The 23,008-nt window shown below is 36.9% G+C and overlaps 1 protein-coding gene across 1 annotated transcript in view; it reads left to right on the top strand.

Annotated features, from left to right (window-relative positions):
• The first annotated feature begins 1,512 nt into the window (after positions 1-1,512).
• The window catches only part of LOC150096498 (guanylate cyclase 32E-like), a 644,496-nt gene continuing 623,000 nt past the window's right edge, over positions 1,513-23,008 (top strand). Inside the window, exon 1 of the mRNA XM_090407815.1 lies at positions 1,513-1,788. The gene's annotated coding sequence lies outside the window, so the exon portion shown is untranslated. The remainder of the gene's footprint in view (positions 1,789-23,008) is intronic.

The following is a 23,008-nucleotide window of genomic DNA, read 5'->3' as shown; positions in this document are numbered from 1 at the left end:
TAGTAGAAAGTATATTTTGTATTCAAGATACCAAGTAATTTTATACAAACTTACTTTTTAATCCTATTTCCAAAGTGAGTAAACAGACAAGTAAGTCATGTTTGCGCCTGCACGTAGTGCAAGTCTGAGCAACTCATGGTAGTGCCACTCTAGGCAACTTATTATTATTAGACAGACACCTCCAGGGAGTCCAAAGACTCATCGAGGGAGGGCACATGTTCTACAACTCTGTCTCCACCACTCAATCCACCAACTAACCGCAACTGCACCAACGCCATCTACCGTCGACCACCACCACTAGTTTTACCACAGACAATCACAAACATTCATGCCCACGGCAGGATTCGAACCAGCAGCCTTTGGCTGGAGAGTGGATACGCTAACCACTTGGCCAGCAGATACTTGCCGAGTGTGGCACTAGGCAAGTATATTCATTTATATACAGAGTGCTGATGGAAGGACAAAATTGAAGCTACGAATGTTGAGAATGCTCAGTGATCGTCAAACAGTATTGATCCCAATGGGAAACACAAAGGAACTTTCGGAGTCCGATAAAGGGCTTATTGTCCGATAAAGGTGCTCGATTGGCTGTAGCCATGATTTTGAAAACAGCAGAGCCAAGTGGTTTCTCAGAAGGTGAGATACCCCAGGCGTTTAATCATTGGAAATAGCCCTCATTGCTTGTCGAAGAGGAGTGACCGTGGTCATAAGAGAGAGTCTCGATCAGGAACGAGATCGCCATCGTCTGAAAAGGCTCGTACTAAGAAAAAGAACTTCCTCTAAATTGACCGAAGCGTTTAATGAAGGCTGTTCCCTCTCCACACCTCACTGAATTGTGCGCAGCGAATTGAAGAGGATCTGCATTGGCAATCGGATGCCTATACATGAAATAAAAGTTTCTAATTCAGTGGCCGGTATGTGTACATACATCAGAGTTTTGCATTATCTCGAATGCTGTCATTTGGTGGTCCCTTTGATCAAGTTGCATATGCTAATCGCCATCTGAAGTTGTTTGTTATTAGGAGAGACAGATAGGGCTAAAAGCCCGTCTGTTAATAAAATTCGTCTGTTAATAAAAAGTATAATAAAATTCGTAATTATTTATACGGTCAATAAATAGCGCTATTAATGAATGAAAAGAAACAGACGAATTGAAATTTTAATTTCTCTTTATGTAGGAAAACTGGACAATAATCTTGCCTTGTTTCGAAATTTTCAGTCATAATTGTGTGTTTTAAATAAAATTCTGTAATGTAATAAAGCGTACGTATTCGTTCAGCGTTGCAGACCTTACTAACATGACGTACCGAAATAACATGGCGCGAGATATGACGCCATTGCACGCGAGGAGAGCTCTAGTTTAGTTGAAAATGAGAAAGTGATTTTATGGCGAATTAACTTCGCATAAAATCATTTTTTGATTGGTTTATGAAAAAAAAAAAACACAAAAGCAAAAAACCGCAAAGATTTCTGGGGGATCGCGTTTGGATTGTTATTTGTGCAGGTGAGCAGGAAGTGATTGATTTGCTTTTTTATGTGTGTGCAGAAGAATCTGAATGTATAAAATTTAATGTTTTAAGTTATGGAAAAAAAAAAGAAAGTGCCACGATTGTCGTTTGTGAAGAAGGATTACGTTGAGACTTCAAGATTACCTGATATCTTTCCTTAGTACGGAGTATAATGTTCATTGCTGAAGCAGGATTAGAAGACTCATTTTCAGTTGGTCTACTTCGTTGTTTCTCGAATGTTTGTAAAGAAAAAGATGCTCCTTCGACTATTCATGTGCAGGTAAGTTCACGGAATTTTGTTTAGCATGCAACCCATCGCGAGCAGTGACTGTCCTCTTCATAGGCGCTCAGAATAATCGCGCCAGCGAAATAAATGCTTCGAATAGTGTTTATTTGTTGTGCAGTAGAACAATGTCCGTACTGGAAATCGAGTGAACGGCTCCATAGATTCATTGATAGTCACATGTCGGATTTATTCAGAGAAGTGTAAATCAGCATTGTAGTAATCTAATCACGGGCTTTTTTGGCTTGGTAAAAGTTCCATAAAAATTAAAATAAGCATTAAATTCAGAGAACGCTTATGTTCTGAGGACACGAACTTAAATTCATTCGCAACGAGCCGTTGGACTCTTCACGTAATAGTGAAAAATCGCCGAGTTTTAATGTCGTAATCCAAATTCTATTAATAGGAGATTTTTGATATTAGATGTAAGTTTATTTCAGTTTTTTTTTAAATATATAGTGTATAATAATATATAGTGTATATAATTAACAAAATAATGCCAAATCTGAATTAAATTACAGAGTTGCAGTTTTTTTTTTTCTTCTTTTAACGAATATTGTGAAAAGGTGACAATCTGAATTAAATATTTATCACTGAGTCTCAAGTCAGGCATCTGTGTGTTTATAGTCTTTTGACAGTCCAAAAAGTATCGCATCCTGTATTTTTTTAAAAAAAAAATCAAGTTTGTAATTCGATTAAAATATCAAGTATTATTGTAATAGTTTAAAAGATATTAGAATGAAAATTTTGGAACGTGGGTAAAAAAAGGTATTTATTTGCTAGCTTTCTACTTCCAACCATCAAATCGTGTTCATTTCCTCTCATGATGTGTTGCGCCATGTCATGGGTGGAAATTCAACATGATAGAATTTCCATTGCTCAATGTCGTGCGCTTTGGTCACACGTGACTTCATGAGATTATGCATTTTTACATGTTGACGTATGGTGTCTCTGTCTCGATTTCAGATTTGAAAGTAAACAGAAATTCGTTTGATTTTTTTATACTACTAATTAATTAGTTGTGCCTAATATTTAAGCTAATAAAGTTTAAACATACACTTCCAGAAAAAAAAAAAATAATAATAATTTGAATTCGTTGGCCAAGAAATTTAATTTTCAGTTCAGTGTAACACTGAGTTTTTTTTTTTTTTTTTTTTTTTTTTTTTTTTTTTTTTTTTTTTTTTTTTTAAATTCATTAGTCGCTGAGGGTAAAGAAATTCAAGACACCTTCAGCACATGCTATTTGTTGGTAGAGAGTACGGCATGTCAGTACTTTTTAAAATCTTGCTCAGTGATTTTTTGATATTTATAGCATGGAATGGAATGAATGAATGTAAGAGTCTACAAGTTGACATGAAAGGTTGCGGGTAAGGTTTTGGCATTTTGCCAGCTGTTTTGGATAGCTCTGTAGTGCAGTTGAATGTCACGTAAGGGGGGGGGGGATAGACATAACGGGGATGCTAGTTACTAGTAGTGTCCTGAGTTCGTATCGCATAAAGTTTAAATGCAGATATAGAAGTGGACTGCGCACATTGGCTGTTGGAGATGAAGATTTATGTAGATCTTAATTCCCATTTAGGAAGCTAACTTAATTTTTTAGCTGCATGTAAGCAGTTGCACTGATACATGCGGACATATTAATTGGCATTGTTCAAATATGCTCATTTGGATCAGTGGGAAGGATTAGACGGTTAATAGACATGCAAAGGAAAATGATTACATCGATACGCTCCGCTAAATTCTTTTATTATTCATACTAACATTTTACCATCATTAACAAAATAATTACAAGAATCCAGCTACGGTAATTGAGAATTAATTTTGGAAGAACTGCATCAAAAGATTCATTTATTCAGACTTCCGTTTTGAAACCATCTCAATGAACAAAGGAAAAGGAATTTTGATTAATATGACTTTAAAATGTATTCCCCAGTTTTTGTCTGTCCCAACCCCAGCCTGTCGTATTAATATGGCGTTGACTTATGCTTCCAGTGAGTCTACTAGTTGCAAACAGATGATCTGAGGAGGAGAGGAAGAGGGATAGAAAAGGTAAGGTAAAGATTGAGACAGGTGATCACAGAGTATAGTGATTCTGAAGATTGTACAGCAAACTACAGACTAGGCTTAATCATCATGAACAGTCCGTACGATGAACTAGAGTTTAAGCAGCTGCTTGCAATTTTCCAACATGTAGGAAACCTGCTACATACAAAATGGCCGGGCAAAGTAGAGATCCATCAGATCGCGGAAGTCGAAACTGAAGACTATCAACCTTCAGAACCTCTCCGCAGCACTTCGCAAGATGACACAAGAGACAACAACCCAGCCACAGATACCCAGATCCCGGAAGAACCGGACGACTACCAAACGGTGAGCAGAAAAAAGCGACGAATGGAGACATCACCCGAAGAACCGGAACACCAGCCAATGGACACAGCGGCACAAATCAAAGAACGAGTTCCGCCGATAATCTTAAGAGACAAAAAACAATGGTCGACAATCGCGGAGGCCATGAGAAACTCCAAGATTAAATTCAAAATAGCCAAAAACTCCGACGAAGGAGTCCGTATCCAGCCCGAAGGGACATCAGACTACCGTAGGCTAACAAAGTTAATGGACGAGCTAAAGACCCCATACCACACTTTCGAACTAAAAGCTTATAAAACCTAAAAGTTGTCATTAGAGGACTGTTAGAAGAAATCACGTCCGAAGAAATAGCCATCGACCTTAGATCTCAAGGACTGGAGCCCATAAAAATATCAAGAATGTACCGGGCTGACAAACATCCCATGCCGCTGGTTCTCGTGGAAATTAGTAAGGAGCAAAGAGAGATTTACGATCTCAAAACAGTTTGCAACCTCAGGATTAAAACAGAACGACTCAGAAAGAAAGCAAGAGCAGGACAATGCCATCGCTGCCAGAGATATGGGCACGCACAAAAACTGTGCAGAGCGGAGTACAAATATGTGACGTGCAGGGACAGTCACCCTACTCACACATGCTCCAAACCACGCACAGCTCTAGCCACATGTGCAAACTGCGGCGGCCCACACCCAGCGAACTATAGAGGCTGAACTCTCCACCCAGATAACCTGGCAAGAAACAGAAAAGCAGGCACTCCACCAGCTCAAAAACGTGCAACACCCCTTGAAGAAGGAATCCATCAGCGAACATCACACAGCTCATATGCTGCAGCAGTCACCTCAAAGGCTAAATCAGCAGAACCTATGCCCAACAGTCAAAACACAGCTGCTATCCTAGCTGCCACTTTAGGGGAGATGCTAACGGCTTTCAGCAAGACCAACCCCAATCAGAGTGATGCAAACAAGTTCTTAAAAAACACTCAAGTCATCTTCACAATGATAAGCAATGAGTAATACGCCTGATTCGAACAACTTCATACAGATCACATTTTGGAATGCCTAAGCAACAAACTCCTGGAACTACAAGAATTTACATCAAGACATAGAATAGACATCCTCTTAATCAACGAGACGCACCTTCGACCCTGCGACAACCCCAAACTAAGGAACCACGCACTACTTAGGAATGACAGACTCAATGCCAGAGGAGGTGGAACGGCTATTTTTGTCAAAAAAGACATAAGATACAACGAGATCAAGAAGACAACGACTACAAACCTGGAAGAAACTGGAATTGAGATACACACCAACAATGCAGGTTACCTAAAGCTATGTTCAGTCCACAACTCCAGGCAAACCACTACTATCCTCGGATCTCTCCCAGCTCCTCGACACGAAGCAACAATTGTGGCGGGAGACCTAAACGTAAAACATCCCGCATGGAACAGTAGGAACTCCAACAACAATGGGAAGAGCCTACACACGTCCACTATGACAAGAAACATCATCATACCAGGTCCTACCGAACCAACACACTACGGACCGCTGGGAAGACCTGATGTGCGTGATATATCCATTTTCAGGAACACCTCGCACCAATTCCAGTTACAGGTAATCAATGATCTTAGCTCCAACCACAATCCGGTACTACTAAGCCTAGGCGGGGAAACAGAAATCATCTCCAGGCAGTCCTCCACAAATTTCAAAAAGCTGAACGCTACTCTCCGCAGCCTCACAGGACCTGTTCCAATCATCTCCTCACCTAAAGAAATAGATACAACGATCAGAAAACTGGAAAGCACAATCCAAGCTGGCCTAGCAGAAGCTTCCACCGTTACCGCTCCAGCTCAAGCCAATCTGCTCACAGAAGAGATTCTAAAGCTCATCCCCAGCAAAAACAGGATCAGACGCCGTTACCATAAAACACTACCCCCCCCCCCCCCCAGGACAGAAAAGAGCTAAACAGGGCAACAAACCTAGTCTGATATGCGATCAAAGATCACTAGAACCAGCTGTGGAAGAAGCAGCTAAGCTCCTTAAACACCGAAGACAACTCATTGCGGAAAATGACTAAAGCCCTTCTCAGCGACCTCCCCAACATTCAGCCAATCCACGGAGAAATGGGCATAGCCTACCGAGACGACGAGAAAGCAGAAGCCTTCGCGGACCTCCTGGAACTGCAATTCAGCCCAAACTATACGCATGCGGACTTGCACTTCATTGAAAAAATACACAGGCATGTCCGCTGTGCACTCCATCAAACCAGCAGCCAAGAAAACACAAGCTATGCTGCACCAAATCATCAAGAGCCTCAACAACAGAAAGGCCCCAGGTCCTGATGAGATTTCAAACCAAACCATAAAAGCACTCCCCCATAAAACAGTTATGTATCTAGTGGCTATCATCATCAACGGGATGCCAAGACTCAACTACTTCCCCACTCGCTGGAAGCAGGCAGATGTAATCCTCATCCACAAACCAGGAAAAACACCTCAATTCCCCCAGAACTACAGACCTATCAAATCTGGGAAAAATCGCGGAAAAGATAATTCTGAACCGCTTACAAAACGAAACGGACAAGATCGACCTAATCCCAAAAGAACAATTCGGATTTCGCAAAGGCCACTGCACAACTCAACAGGTCCACAGACTTATAGAATTCATAACTACTGGATACAACTGGAAACAGCACACAGGTGCAATCTTCCTGGATGTGACGAAAGCCTTTGACAAAGTATGGCACAAAGGCCACATCCACAAACTAATAGCTGCAAAATACCCATTAAACCTCGCTAAAATCATAGAATCCTATCTGAAAGAACTACAATTTCAAGTTAAGCTACGTGGCCTCAGATCCTCCATGAGAAGCATCAGAAGGTGTCCTGCAAGGCGCCCTCCTATTGCCACTACTCTTCAACATTTTCATCTCAGATGTACCAAGCACAGCATCAACCACCATGGCTTTCTATGCAGACGACATGGCAATACTGACCAGATCCCTCAGGCCACACTTAGCCACACAGCGACCACAAGACGCAGCAACAAATCTTGAAGAATGGTTTCAGAAATGGAGGATAGATGTCAACGCCGCCAAGAGCACGGCCATACTCTTTACAAGAAGGAAAGTAACTCACCACGGAGCAGTGACGATGTTCAACACTGATACCCCATGGCAAAAAGAAGTAAAATACCTGGGAATCAAACTGGATAACCGACTCAGCTTCATCCTCCACATCTCACATGCTTGCAACAAAGCCAACTCAGCAATAGCTCAACTCTACCCTCTACTCAACCGAAGAAGCAAAATCAGTACAAAAAACAAACTAACAATATACAAAACAATCATCAGACCCATACTAACGTACGGATCGCCGGCATGGAACCACACCTCTCCCAGCAACATCATAAGACTACAGGTACTACAAAATAAATGCCTCCGAATGATCTTCGACGTCCCGTGGTTTGTTAGGAATGCTCTCCTTCACCAAGACGGAAACATGCCAGACATACTTTCGTATCTCAAACAGACTGCCATTAAGTACTTCGCCCAGGCATTACTCCATCCCAACCAACTCGTTCGTGATTCATTCAAATTATGATGAAAACGACAGATGGAGACACAAACACCCGAAGGTAGCTTTGATCGTCGCTTCAAACGATTCTACATAGCCCTAATTCTGGCGAGCCAGGCGCTCAAAAATTTCTCATTATTAATAATCACAATCTAGCGATGAAGGAATAAAAATCCAAGGGATTGACGTCCATCTCGCTATTAAAGTTAACAGTAGTTGCAAACACCCAGTGGTTAAATTCTAAACGAGTAAGTTCCAGGGCCCTATACAAAATAACCAATTGTATTTACATTTGTATGCTATCTGGGGACGCTCCAAACCTCCCCGTCCCTTTCATCAAACGTTCGTAATCTGGCGACTGTTGATATTGATTTTATACATATTCAAAAGTGTAAACAATTGTCGAATAACAACAATAATGTCGGCATAATTACTGTAAAGGGAGAAAAGTCACAAAACAGAAAAATGTTCCTAAAAATAACCAATTGTATTTACCTTTGAATGCGATCCACTGGTCGAGTCTCCAGCAAGTCAGCAAATCTTTCATTTCGTTCAGCGTTTAATATTATCGCATTGCAACTGATTTGAATTCTGTGTTTCTGTGGATTCGTTACAGACCTCTTTCTCTTCAGAAACTACACATTACAAACTCGTTTTGTATTAACACTATTATCCGAGCTATTTTTCCGTTAAAGAAGCTACCAATGTACTTATCCATAGCTGAAATACCGTATTTACTTGAATGTAACTCGCACCGCTGACTTTACTTTTTGAAAAAAGAAATTAAAAAGTTTCGCATCTACCTCACACATGAAAAAAAAAAGCTTAAACACTTTCACGTCGGGATGATAGTAACATGCTCCCGCGGTAAACAACATGCCCTCCCCAATAGCCACTATACTGCAGAGGCAAGAAAAACAAGTACTTTTATTATGTCAGTGAATAAAGTACAAGCACTCTGTGTAATATATTTCTCAACAAGTAGTGTAATTAGAGACGACAACTGGGATAAAAAAGACACTAATGAATGAATTACATGTCCCCTCATACAGAAACTATGCTCTATGGACTCAAACAAAACCATATGCTTCACTGGCAAACACAGTATCTAACTAAAATAAAGAGCCCAAAAGCTTAATTTCGGCGATGCAAAATTATATAAATTAAGTGGATATTAAATCCATCTAATTTATATAATTTTGCATCGCCGAAATGAAGCCTTTTGGCTCTTTATTTTATTAAATAGTTTAGGCACCGACTGAAAGTTTGACCGAAAAATACACCTCTCCAACGCTTCAAGTTCCTTAGTACTCAATTCCATTTTAAGATTCCAGTACTTTCCCACAGATTGGAAAATCGCGGACATTATTCCTCTGAAAAAGCCTGGTAATATCCCACAACTTTCCCAAAGCTACAGGCCCATCAGTCTTCTTTACTGTCTTGGCAAAGTAATAGAAAAGGTCATCCTATCAAGACTACAATCAGCAGTGGACAAACAGAAAATAATCCCAAATGAGCAATTTGGGTTTCGCAAAGCTCACAACACGGTGCAACAAATTCACCGACTAACAGAACATATCACTCATGGTTTTAACTGGCACCTTCACACTGCTGCTGTGTTTTTCGATGTTGCAAAGACCTTTGATAAGGTCTGGCATCAAGGCCTTATCTTCAAACTAATTGAAAACAATATCCCAATTAAACTAGTGAAAGTCATATATTAATGAAAGATACATGCAAGTAAAACTCAACGGAATTGTGTCATCAAGGCGCAAAATTCTGGCGGGAGTATACCTCAGGGTTCTTTTCTGGCGCCAATATTTTTCACAACTTACATGGTAGATATTCCTCTCAATTCAAGAACAACTACTACGGCCCTTTATGCCGACGACACCGCTATTCTAGCAAGATCGCTCAGTCCTCGCCTAGCAATCACTGGACTCCAAAGAAGTATCAATGAGCTAGTAAACTGGTTCACCAACTGGAGGATTCAAGTGAACCCCCATCAAAAGCTCAGCCGACTGTTTTCAAGAAGAAAGGTTTGCATTAAAGAAGATATCCTGCTCTCTGGTCATAAGATCCCATGGCAATCAGAGACCAAATATCTTGGGGTATTAATGGATAAGAAACTCCTTTTTAACAAGCACATCAATCTCATTGGCTCCAAATCTTCCAAAGTAATAGCGCAGCTCTACCCATTGATCAGCCGCAAGAGCAAATTGAACCTACATAATAAATTGCTTCTTTACCGGATGGTAATACTTCCAGTCATTACTTACGCCTCACCAGCATGGAGTCACACTTCAAGATCAAACATTTCGAAATTGCAGAGAATCCAAAGCAAATGCCTTAGGATGATCCTGGATGCACCGTGGTTCATCAGAAATTCACAGATTCACCGAGAAACCGGCATTCCATACATTTCTTCCTTTCTTCGTAAAGTCAAGTTCACATTCAAACCCACTAATCGTACAAGCTGTCAATTACAGTGAGACTGATTGCTATAAACACAAAAGACCGAAGGCTATTCTTCTCTCAACCGATCATAGCTAACACAACTGCCCTCAGAGGGCGAGCTTAACTGCTCACAAACCTCCCATTCCCAAACAACTCTCATTACAGATAAAGGGGAATATGAAAAGCACTAGTGCTTCACCCATCCTGTCAGTAATGTTAATGGTAATGGTTCTTTAGTACTGAGAGTTTTTGCTCTCTTAGGTTTCTGCCTAGTATCTGACGAAAACCAATGAGTTTGAAACAGCTGTCAGACTAGTGAAACCTTATCAAAATGGACCAATAGGAGGTGAATATACGGGCGCTTTGAGCATTCGTCAATGCGGCATTTCCGCAAGCTCTGGTCAATTTTCGCACGAAACTTTTATAGTTTCTGTATTCGGGTTTGAAATGATATTGGATTTGATACCCACTTAATTTATATAATTAAAAATTATTGTTATTAATTAGAATGTGTGCGAGTCTCAAAGCAGCAATGAAATTCAACCGAACGTGTTAAAATTTGTAGACGTGTTAAAACTAAGAATATATATATAGTGAATGTTGTTATGGCAGTTTCACATATTATTGGAATTCGGTTGAAGAGAGTTAGCATTTCAACTCAGTTGTCGGCTTGCTTTTATCTTTCCGTCGCGTGATCTTTTGTTAATACTGCACCAATCATATGCATGTCTTAATAACCTGCCATTGCTGTCTGTTTCGCGTTAAGCTTAATTACCATAAAGGGAGAAAAGTCACAAAACAGAAAAATGTTCTGGATTCGGCCCCGGCTGAATTTAACCACTGCAAACACCCCGCTCGAATCCTTTGTTGTCAATAACTGTATTGTGGAAGACAAAGCAGCATTTTAAAACTTTATTTTACTTCTTGCGCTGACATCGGTTTCTGTTCATTGGATAAAAAGCCCTGTTTTTGAATATAAACAGCCAAAGGCGCTTTCTCTGGTTTTTAGTTTTCCAACAAGCGTGCATTGAAATTTACAAGAAGTTCAACATGCCAAGGCTTCGGTAGTGATATAAATGTGGATAGTTTTCATTGATCAAGTGACATTTTGTCTGAGCATATCCGTAGTATATGTTTGCATCACTAGAATGAGTATTGATCTCCCCCCCCCCTTCAGTTTTTTTTTACAGTTTGTTTCCCCTGCAACCTCTAGTCCAGCACTGCAACCAAATCTGAAAGTTGAGGTTATGTTTTTAATACGAAGTCGTCTTGTGTGTTGGGATTCTGCGCTGCGCTGCCATAAACATGTTTTACTTTGTGACCCCTTGTTTTATTCGGATCTAAATAGTGCGTTGTTCTTTAAAATTTAAGTTTCTGTTGTAAAACTCATTGTTTTATTTGATTTAATGAGTGATGGTATTGCGATGTCCGCTGTTTCTTCTTTACAGTTACCAGGTGGAATAAATTTCTGGACAAAAATTATGAAGGCCTTCATTTCAGCAAATTATGTTCTGCAATTCATTCAGAATAGTGTCAGGATTGAAAGAGTGGAACAGTAGTACGGTCATTGAAGGAAAAAAAAAAAAAAACTGAAATACCGCAAGTCATTCCATTTGGTGTGGAGAACTGGAGGAGAGAGTAGCTGAGGGAATGACATTCTGGAAAAGAGAGCTTTCTCGACATGTCTAGTTTTCCGAAGAGGAGGGGTTACTCTTCTCTACTAAGAAGGCTAGTTGTTACAAAAAAGATAAGCGGTGGGCGAGTGAGAAGTTCGTTTCGAATTCTGGTTGGGAAGTCTATTATTTTGTGAGATTTGAAGAGAACTTGCGCAAAATTATCTAAGTGGTGTTGGATTCTGATTATGTAGATATTAGAGTAATTATTATTTGCTTCAGAATCCAACATGATCTTCCATCACAAAGGCTACATTTGTAAATATTATTTAATGTAAATAACTTAAATTATAATTTGATATCATATAATTACCTTAATTATATCTAATATTTAATTGTTTAATCAAAGATATGTGTTAATAGTAATAAGATTCTGTATTAAATATTATTAAGCTATTTTATTTATTGTTATGTCAATATTATAAGAACTTGTATTTGTAATTTAACTACGCATTTATTGAAATGCAAATATTCTATTTATTCTTGTTTGTGAAAGTTGAACGTTATGTAATAACTGAATGTAGTGGTATAACCTTATGTAACGTTAGCGAAAATGTTTACGTTTATTTGTTGTCATGGAAACGCGTGAAATAAACGAGCGCGAGTGGAACAGAGCGAGGACTGGGAAAAGAATAATAAAAAAATATAAGAGGTAACAAGAGAGAGTTGGGACGGAAACAACTTTTGATTAACAAAAGTACAACTAAAAAATACAACTTTTGATTAACAAAAACAAACATTTAATATAAGCTATATAACACATACATAAATTCTACTTCTAATTTAAACAATAAAAACAAGTCAAACATTAAGCCAAGTCAATCACATTAGTTCAACCTTCCAAGCCTTCACATACACTTTCTCAGCTTCTGAGTTACAAAGTTCCTACACATATATAAATATAATAGAACTTCTTATCTAATCAGTTTTCACACACTTCTCAGTCATGCTATAAGTTCAAAATATCGCAGGCACTAATAGTTGAAAATATCTCTCTAACAATTCTTAACTTCAACTCTCAATCACGAAGAGTTTCCACAGTTGAGGTTAGGTTAAGCGTAGCGTAATTAACACTCAATTCTTCAAGCATTGAAATAATACACTAAGATAGTCCTTATCGGAAATAGTTCCTAGTACATCAAATACGTTGTGAGCAAACCTTTGGAACTTATTTATCTTACTTAACAAAAACACATCTACAAGACTTATCCACAGTTATAATTAAAACACTATCAATCGCGCTTCAGAAATCCAGACATCGACTGCAGGGTACTTCAACTATCCTTTTTACCACTCATAAACTAATTAAAACACTGTGCGGTTCTCCTTAGGGCAAATCGGAAATAAGCCGCAATTCTAGACCAACTGGGTTTATTCAGAATTCTTCCTTGAACGTCCAGCTTTTTATATTATCCGAATACAGCATCAATTTCCCTTTTATTATTACTGCTGGCTTCACTTTCAGCTAACTATAAAATTCACTTCATCCTTGCTCACTTATAAAAATTATCCTCTTAACTCCTGCCCTTAAGAACCTTTCATTTACTTCTACTTCTCTAATTTATGCCCTTGCCTCCTTTCACTTCCAAGTTTCCGTCCCAACTCTCTCTTGTTACCTCTTATATTTTTTTATTATTCTTTTCCCAGTCCTCGCTCTGTTCCACTCGCGCTCGTTTATTTCACGCGTTTCCATGACAACAAATAAACGTAAACATTTTCGCTAACGTTACATAAGGTTATACCACTACATTCAGTTATTACATAACGTTCAACTTTCACAAACAAGAATAAATAGAATATTTGCATTTCAATAAATGCGTAGTTAAATTACAAATACAAGTTCTTATAATATTGACATAACAATAAATAAAATAGCTTAATAATATTTAATACAGAATCTTATTACTATTAACACATATCTTTGATTAAACAATTAAATATTAGATATAATTAAGGTAATTATATGATATCAAATTATAATTTAAGTTATTTACATTAAATAATATTTACAAATGTAGCCTTTGTGATGGAAGATCATGTTGGATTCTGAAGCAAATAATAATTACTCTAATATCTACATAATCAGAATCCAACAAAGGCTTACTCTTCCTTTGAAAAATTTTTCTTTAAAGAAAAATTTTTCACACTAGACTCACAAGTGGAGAAAATTGACTTCTTATCTTCCTTCCAAGATCTTAAGTAGTACTTAGTTTGAATATAATTGGATATTTTATTACAGTTGTATATGCTTTTCTGCATCTCTCCACTTGAGTTCTTGTTGTTTTTATCATAAGGAGAATTCTGATTGCTACACTTATAACGTGATATTGTCCTTTCAGGGTAGAAGTTCTGGTCTCTGTTACTAACTTTTATCCTCAGTTGTCTATCATTATGGTAATTTGTTTCTGTTCTCCTAGTTCTGTTATATAGACTAGTCACCCTGGCACAGTTTACCTCAACTGTTGTTTGTTCCTTATTGATAACTTCAGGTTCAGGTTTGGCTATTAGTTGTTGAGAATGTTCATCAGTATTACATTTTGATTTTGGTAGATAAGGCATAACAGACTGTGTATTACTATTCTCCACAGTTGGTTCAATTACAGACAACTCCACTTTATTTGGGACAAATCCTTTCTCAGGTACATGAAACCTTTCTCTCTGCCTCCTTGTTCTATTATGCATATAATTGCCATTTGTTCTGACACTTATTTTCCTGCCCATTAGGCATACTTCCCTTTTAAAAAAATCACAGGAGAACTGATATCTTTCTAAGAAATTTGTTCCCAATATGATGTGGGAGCTTATGTCAGGGTTGAGGGGATGATAAGTAAGTCTTGCCAGACACTTAGTTTAAATTCTGGTAGGTAGATTCTTGCTCGAACCTTTTCATATGCTACAAAGTTTGAATCTGAAAGAGAAGTAATTCTTACAGGTTGTCTAAGTTTGGTAATATTATTCCTTAATTTATGTCTTATACCTTGGAGACAGTCTTTTTTAATAGTTGAAGCATTACATCCTGTATCTAATAAAATATTACACTTAGAACCTAGGATTTCTCCTCTAACTCTCATCATTCTTTCATTAGGTCCTTGGTGTTTCTGCATTCTATTATATCCTCTGTGGGGTATGTATCCAAATTTTGAGTCCCATCTGTTATTAGAGTAGTTTCCTTTGTTATAGAAACAATTCCTGGCATAATGTCCAACTTTCTTGCAATTATAAGATTTTGGAGGATCTCTTTGTTTTGTCTCTGTCTTAGATTGAGGGATAATAGACATCTGTTGTTTGACATTATCTAGCCCTTGAATTACCTTATCTAGACTAGCTAAAATGGGTTGATTTTGTTTTTCCACTTCATGTTTAATTATCTCATTAATTTTATCAGTTGTGGGGTTTTGGTTTTCTTCAGACTTCAAAGTAATAGCTGATAATTGTCTCACAACCTCATTAAGACTATACATTATTGGCTGATTTAACCTATTTACTTCCTGGTGAATTAGGGTTTTCACTTCTGTCATCAGCCCTTTGTCAAATTGCTCTTTACCTTCAGTTATGCAATTAATACTACTTGGATTTTCTCCAATATTCTTTCCCTTTCCATCCTTATTTTTCTTTTCAACTTCAGATTGGTTCAAGGAACAACCAGTCTTATTTACAACACTTACAAGACCTACACTGGTTGAGGGATAAAGTTCTCCTAACATTTGTTCTTTTTCCTTGACACTTTTGAGACACTCTTCTAAGGTGGAAATTTTCTTCTTATAAGCTGTTTCTCTTAATTCTTGCCTAACACCTTGTCTAAATTGTTGGAATACAACCCAATCTAAGTGTAGTTTATCCTCATTAGTCACATTTAAACTGTTGGCTAGTGTCAACAAACGATTGTGAAAATCAGTAACAGTTTCTTTATCTTTTTGTAAAACTCTCTGTAACTTCCATAAATTTGGGCCAATACTTCTTAATTTGAGAACTGAGAAATAAGAATGTCCTTAAATATTTGATAATCAAATGAATCCTTGAGAATTGGAGATGAGTTAAAATATGCTTTAGCCTTGCCTATTAATTTACTTCTGAGTAAAATTAACAGTTGAAAATCCGTCCAATTTGCTGTTTCTCTAAGTTTTTCAACATAAGTAAAAAAAACAGTACATTATCTGATTCTTCACCTGAAAACTGGGGAAAAACCTGTTGTGGATTCACTGTACGAAAAAATTCACTATCTTCCATTTTAGAACTTGATGAAACAGCCATATTATTCTATTAACAACAACTTTAAAAAAATTAGAATTCTAAAATAACTTCTAGGTTTGCCTGATTCTAGTTTACAACCAATTCACTTGATTCACTCAATTTACCTTCAAATTCCTTTACTATTACAAATTTTAATACTTAATATTACAATCTATTTTAGTGAAATCAAATCCTGTCGACTGCGCCATTTTGTTGGATCCTACTTCGTCTTAATCTGTACCTTGGATCCGACATGTTATTTACTACGATGTTCTTAACCTAAAAATAGTTGCTAGTTGGTTTCTAATTCAAATATAGAGAAAATTTATATTTAAAGACTGCGACACTCTATATCTGAATTAGTTCAAGAATTGAAGAAAAATCAATCCACAACTATTTCTCCTTAATATATATACTGGCCGAGTATATTTGACTTACTTAATTTACCCGCTTTGGTTCGAATATTTTATGAATGGTGCAGTAAAAGAGATTCAGGCAAAATACAACTTTTGATTAACAAAAACAAACATTTAATATAAGCTATATAACACATACATAAATTCTACTTCTAATTTAAAAATAAAAACAAGTCAAACATTAAGCCAAGTCAATCACATTAGTTCAACCTTCCAAGCCTTCACATACACTTTCTCAGCTTCTGAGTTACAAAGTTCCTACACATATATAAATATAATAGAACTTCCTATCTAATCAGTTTTCACACACTTCTCAGTCATGCTATAAGTTCAAAATATCGCAGGCACTAATAGTTGAAAATATCTCTCTAACAATTCTTAACTTCAACTCTCAATCACGAAGAGTTTCCACAGTTGAGGTTAGGTTAAGCGTAGCGTAATTAACACTCAATTCTTCAAGCATTGAAATAATACACTAAGATAGTCCTTACCGGAAATAGTTCCTAGTACATCAAATACGTTGTGAGCAAACCTTTGGAACTTATTTATCTTACTTAACAAAAACACATCTACAAGACTTATCCACGGTTATACTTAAAGCACTATCAAACGCATTTCAGAATTCTAGACTTCAATTACAGGGTACTTCAACTATCGTCGTTACCACTCATAAACTAATTAAACACCGTGAGGTTCTTTTTAGGGCAAATCGGAAATAAGCCACAATTCTAGAATAGCCGGGTTCATTTAGAATTCTTCCTTAAACATCCAGCTTTTTATTTTATCCGATTGTAGTATTAATTTCCTTTTTATTATTACTGCTGATTATACTTTCAGCTAACTATAAAGCTCGTTTCGTCCTTGCTCACTTATAAAAAATATCCACTCAATTCCTACCCTTAAGAACCTTTTAATTACTTCTACTTCTCTGGTTTATCTCCTTGCTACCTTTTACTTCCAAAATTCCGTTCCGACTCCCTTACTACGTATATATTTTCTCCTCTTTATTTAGTCCACGCTCTGTTCCACTCGGACTCGTTTATTTCACGCGTCTCTATGACAACCAATAAACGTAAACATTCTCGGGAATGTTACATTAGGCTATACAACTACATTGAGTTATTACATAACATTAAGCTTTCACAAAACAGGAATAATTAGAATATTTGCTTTTCAATAAATGCGTAGTTAAATTACAAATATAAGTTCTTACAATATTGACATAACGATAAATAAAATAGCTTAATAATATTTAATACAGAATCTTATTATCATTAACACATTCCTTTGATTAAACAATTAAATATTTGACAAAATTAAGGTAGTTATATGAATATTAAGTTTTAAAATAAGTTATATACATTAAATAATATTTACAAGTCTAGCCTTTGTGATGGAAGATCATGTTGGATTCTGAAGCAAATAATAATTACTCTAATCTTTGCATAATCAGAATCCAACAGTGGAAAATGTCGTCCAGAATTTTGTTTGGTAAATCGAGTTGAATTAGATCATCGAACAAATACAACAAACACTTCAACATCTCTCTTCCAGAGTTATTGGTGGACTTGGAAAAAGGAAAACGGTTGAAGGTATTAAAATCATCAATGACGATGACTTCACGTGTTAGTAACTGGACTCAGAACGAGATTCAGAGATAAAAAATCGCAGGGCGTATAGGGATTATTGGAATTTTGGGAGCGGTAAAGACAACACATACAAATTACAGAATAGAATCAAGAAACCTTAAGCCAGAGAAGGCCAAACATTGAGGATTCTAGATTTACATTAGAAGGATATGACTCACACTGTATGAAAAAGAGATGAGGGAAAGCAAAATTGTTACTTTTTTAGGTTAAACATCACCCACTACAGGTCCCCAATAAGCACATCAATGAAACACTTCAGGTGTTGTGTTTCAGTGGATGGATTTTATCTCCCTTAATTGGAATTTCCTCTAAGAAGATATATTCCATCGTAGATGATTGAATAATCAGTGACTTCGCTGCAGTCCCTTTTAGTGGAATTGGGCACACCACAAGGAGGTCTGACTGTTTAGAATTTTCTGTATCCATTAGCAAACTAAAATTAGAGGTAAATAGCTTTAAACTCTTGAAGGTTACGTAAGTTTAATGGTTAATGTACTGTAAGCTAGTTCTTATTTGTACGAATGGCATCTTAATGGCTAAGGTAAAATTCATTAATACCCCCCCTCCCCTCCGGCCATACTCTTCTCCTTAAAATCTACACAAGAAATGGTGCGTGGAAAATCTATAATGGCTATAAAACTTCTATTTTTTGGCAAGGATGTGTTCCGAAAAGTAATGTGATTATCGAGGGAGTTTTAAGTTATAAAAAAGTGAAAGCAACCGAGTTATTTTAAGACTAATAAAATGGAAATAAATATTTTGTTATTACTCCGCGCAGCGCCGTGTGGTTTTAAAACCACCATTAACAGTTGAGCTTATTTTTAGAGTATTTAAAACAGTGGAGAAAATGGATACCTACAAGAAAGTAATGAAGTATTTCTAATGACAGACTTTCTCTGCGTTAGTTATCTTGGCAGCGAGTTTTACTACTAAAAGGCTGGGAACAGTTTCCGAAATTGTTGAGCACAATTTTCTGAATTAGCAAGACTTGCATTTATCAACACATATGCAGTTGAAGTATTTTTACGCCAGTTTGATTTCCCAGCCTGAATTTATGGTCGTACATATTCAAAAAACGCATAAAAAAAGGGGGGGGGGGATTATACTTCTGCGAATGGTTGGTCGAATATTGTGGCTTCTTACTTTGTTCTTTTTAGATTTTTGTATCTGTCTGGATATGATATATTCATTTAGAACTAAAGTTGACCCTTGAGGAATGCTGGTTTGAACAGCGCTGGTCCACTTATACGCGGTTTCTTTATGAATAAATATATCGGAAAATTTTTTTGAGATTTACGACAATTTGAAAAACTCGCAGACGAGCCTTGAAATATCTAAAAATCAAGAAAAAGTTAGGTATGTCATGAATGCATAATATATATATAGGTACTCGTCTATTTTCATTTACTACTACAAAGTATACACAAATCTATTATAAAAAGTTAAAAAATTTCCAGATTTACGCTTACAGACCGACGTGGCCATTTGCAATCGCTTGAAATGTCAACAAAAGTAAAGATGCAGTGTTAAACCATAACTGCATAAAATTAACTGTTATTAATTAGTTAAATTAATTAGCATAAAATAAAAAAAATTATAACGATTCATTAGTGTAGAGGCTAGTCTACCATAAAGCAATCCTATTGCTGCTTCTTCGTTATCTATTATTACTATTATTACGGGCAACTCCAGGGAGTCATTAGACTCATCGAGGGAGGCCCCAAATCATATTCATCACAACTATCTGACATTCATACAGTATCTATCATACCTCGCCTTAAACTCATTCACTGTCACAGCATCCACCACAGACTCAGGGAGCGCATTCCACTCATTCACTACTGTAAAAGTAAAGAACCCAGCTCTAACACCTTTACTAACCACACTTTTGCCCAGTTTCCATGGATGTCCCCTAGTCCTCCCACAACCAGCCCTGTTTTCAAAAATATCTTATGAATTAATTTTATAGAAACCCTTCAGTAATTTGAATGTCTCAATCATATCTCCCCTCCTCCGCCTATCAACCAATTTTTGCAACCCACAAATCCTCAACCTGTTCTCATACGGTTCATTCCACAGACCTGCTATCATCTTGGTCACTCGCCTCTGGATCCTCTCCACCTCCTCCCCATCAAGAAGAAACCTAGGTGACCAAATCTGAGCACAAAATCAATGTATGAATCGTTCACGTGTTAATAAATAGGAATTTCTTTTTCACATTATCTTTTCATTTTTGATGTCTAGTGTTAGTAATACGTCAAACATCTAAGAATGTTTTTGTATCATATAAGACAATATCGATGTGGGTACCGACAGACAGATGATTCATGTTGTAAACAGACGACGTAAACTTACGGTATCGATAAATACAGTACAGTACAGTACTGTAAAATTATTTTCACTTCCTTATGATTTTCTTAATAACATTTTCTTTTCTCTAGCTTACTTTATTGTAAGAATATCGTATATAATACGTACATACCAAAGTTTTTTTGCTTTCGACACTGTGGGAGTTTTTACTCCCACAGTGTCGAAAGCATTAATTGGAAATTTGCATATTTGGCGACGTTCATCTTCCTTTGAGTTCGCACCAGGAGAAAGGAATCACGTCATCATGCCTCCGCCACTCAATTTCATAAGGGGAATGATGCACTCGGGCATAACACATTCGCTGCGAAAACCAACATCCACCACACACACACACACACACGCAGCTGTTCGCCATGGTTGACGGTGACCTTATGTGCAGCTGCCCTTCCAGGCAAACCGAGATTGTAGTTCTTTACTTAGCCCTACTAATAAATCTCTGTATACGCTTTGAACTCCTGCTTGATTTTATTATTATTATTGTTATTATTTTTTTTTTTTTTCGTATTAGACTGTTCAGGCTCACATACTATTCTTCCAAGTCTTTAGTCCCTGTTTGTGTCCAGTGTTTTCTTCTTCGTATGCTGCGGAAGCGTCATCCTCGTTTCCATCAGCTATTGAATATTGCTACACTTGCGTTTTGGGCGACGCACTCTTTTTATTGATGTTACAAATGACGTATGATGACTCTTCTGTAGAAGTCAGTAAGTTGTTACTCACGTGACATTGCTAACATACTAATGTATGGATTAGAACACACATCATCATCTTTATTTCAGCGTAGTCTATATCATCAGGTAATAATCGTTAAAGCTCTGAAAGTGAGAAATGAACCTTGAGCACCTGCTTACTTACAGCTATAAACGATTGTTATTATCAAATGGTATTTAATAATGCCATTATTAAACATTTAAGCATGTATTATCCATAGCAACGTTCTGGAACAACTGATTGTCAAAAATACTTTTGAGAGAATGGCAACAATATTGAATAGCAGCGCCACTCCTTAGAATTATAAGTAGACTAATTTTTCATTGATGATTCTAAAATTAAATAAAGGATGTTGATTTTGCCCTTTAATAAAAAAGTGAAATATCTGACGAAAATATTCCCTCATATATGGCAGAATCGTTCTCCGTTACTTAAGATATTGTATGCAAGCGTTTGGGCGATTTTTTCCCCCTTTTAAATAGATAAAATATTTTTATCTATTTTATAATGTTCCGATTTCATGATTTGAAGAGCTGAGCACCCTGGATTCGTTAGTGTAGACTTCACGAAAAGCGTGACTTGCTTTTTCGCGTCCTAATTATTGGTCGTGAGAGTCTCTTATTACGGCAAACGGTACTGAATGAGTGCTGGTATTACGCTGGTACGTCTGCTGACGTTAATATTACGTTTCGTACGGAAACTGGGGCGTAATTTTTTTTTTTTTTTCCCGGTATAGGCCAAGAATTTGTTCTGATTCTAGGTCATCGTTAAAAGAGGATTAAAATCGCTCTCCGTGTGTGTGTGTGTGTGTGAATAAGAAGTTATATTAAAGTATAGCGCTTCTTGTATAGTGCTTTTAAAAATCAGAGAAATGTAATAGTAAGTCGAAATTTCGATTAAATCCCTTCACCATGGACATTTTGTGATTCCCGTACTGACAGACTGACTTTAAATTGTCTCAACATTGAAATCGTGTTAATTAAAAGCCTTCCGACTAGAATATTATCTGTTGATACAGACACAGTGACAGTCGTCTGTATTTGGTGAAATATATTTTGCATGCAAAATGCATCGGGCCAACATTAAAGTAATTAATTTCAATTTAAATATTGAAGTTTATTGCATAAAATCCACAAAATGAAAAACTGAGATATATGACGTAGCCAAACTAGTTTTCTTTTAAATGCCCTCTTTTCACATGAGCATATCCATCTACGAGCACCTCATGAATAGCTTGGAAAGCAAGCTTTCTAGTTGTAACTGAATAATATTTCGAGGCAAGTTCACTGCCCTTTTAGGATGCCTTGCCAGACTGCAGTAACTGATGGTATCGACCTTCCTCCGTCTGCAACCTGTCTACGTTTTGCATCAACTACCAGACAAGCGAGACGACAATGAGAAATGGCACGTTCCTGTTTCTGCACCTGAGAATATAGTTACATAACTTTAGCCACAACATGTAAACATAATGATTACATATTGTTTTTTAATAAGGCATTTATATTCCAGTCTGTTTAAAATATCGCTAGTAATTATGTTATATTTAGCATATGTGCTTTCTAAAATTTCACATAGATGGCAGCACTTAGGAATGAGAAAATTTGACATTTTCCTACCTGTCCTCGTTTGGTATTTTATCTTAAAAACAGGCGATATTTGTTGAAGAGTAGCAAATTTTCTTGGCGCTTGAGAAAACAATCGAAGAATGCGCTCCTCGAACTTTAATTATTATAAAAAGAATATCCACTGTATGACAGGAATAGAAATGTCCAGCATCGT

The sequence above is a fragment of the Typopeltis vanoorti genome, chromosome 18, assembly GCF_054136105.1.
Source record: "Typopeltis vanoorti isolate ZY-2024b chromosome 18, IOZ_Tvanoo_1.0, whole genome shotgun sequence".
Lineage (NCBI taxonomy): Eukaryota > Metazoa > Arthropoda > Arachnida > Uropygi > Thelyphonidae > Typopeltis > Typopeltis vanoorti.
The sequence above is the reverse complement of the archived record's forward strand: the minus strand, read 5'-3'. Positions and strand labels throughout refer to the sequence as shown.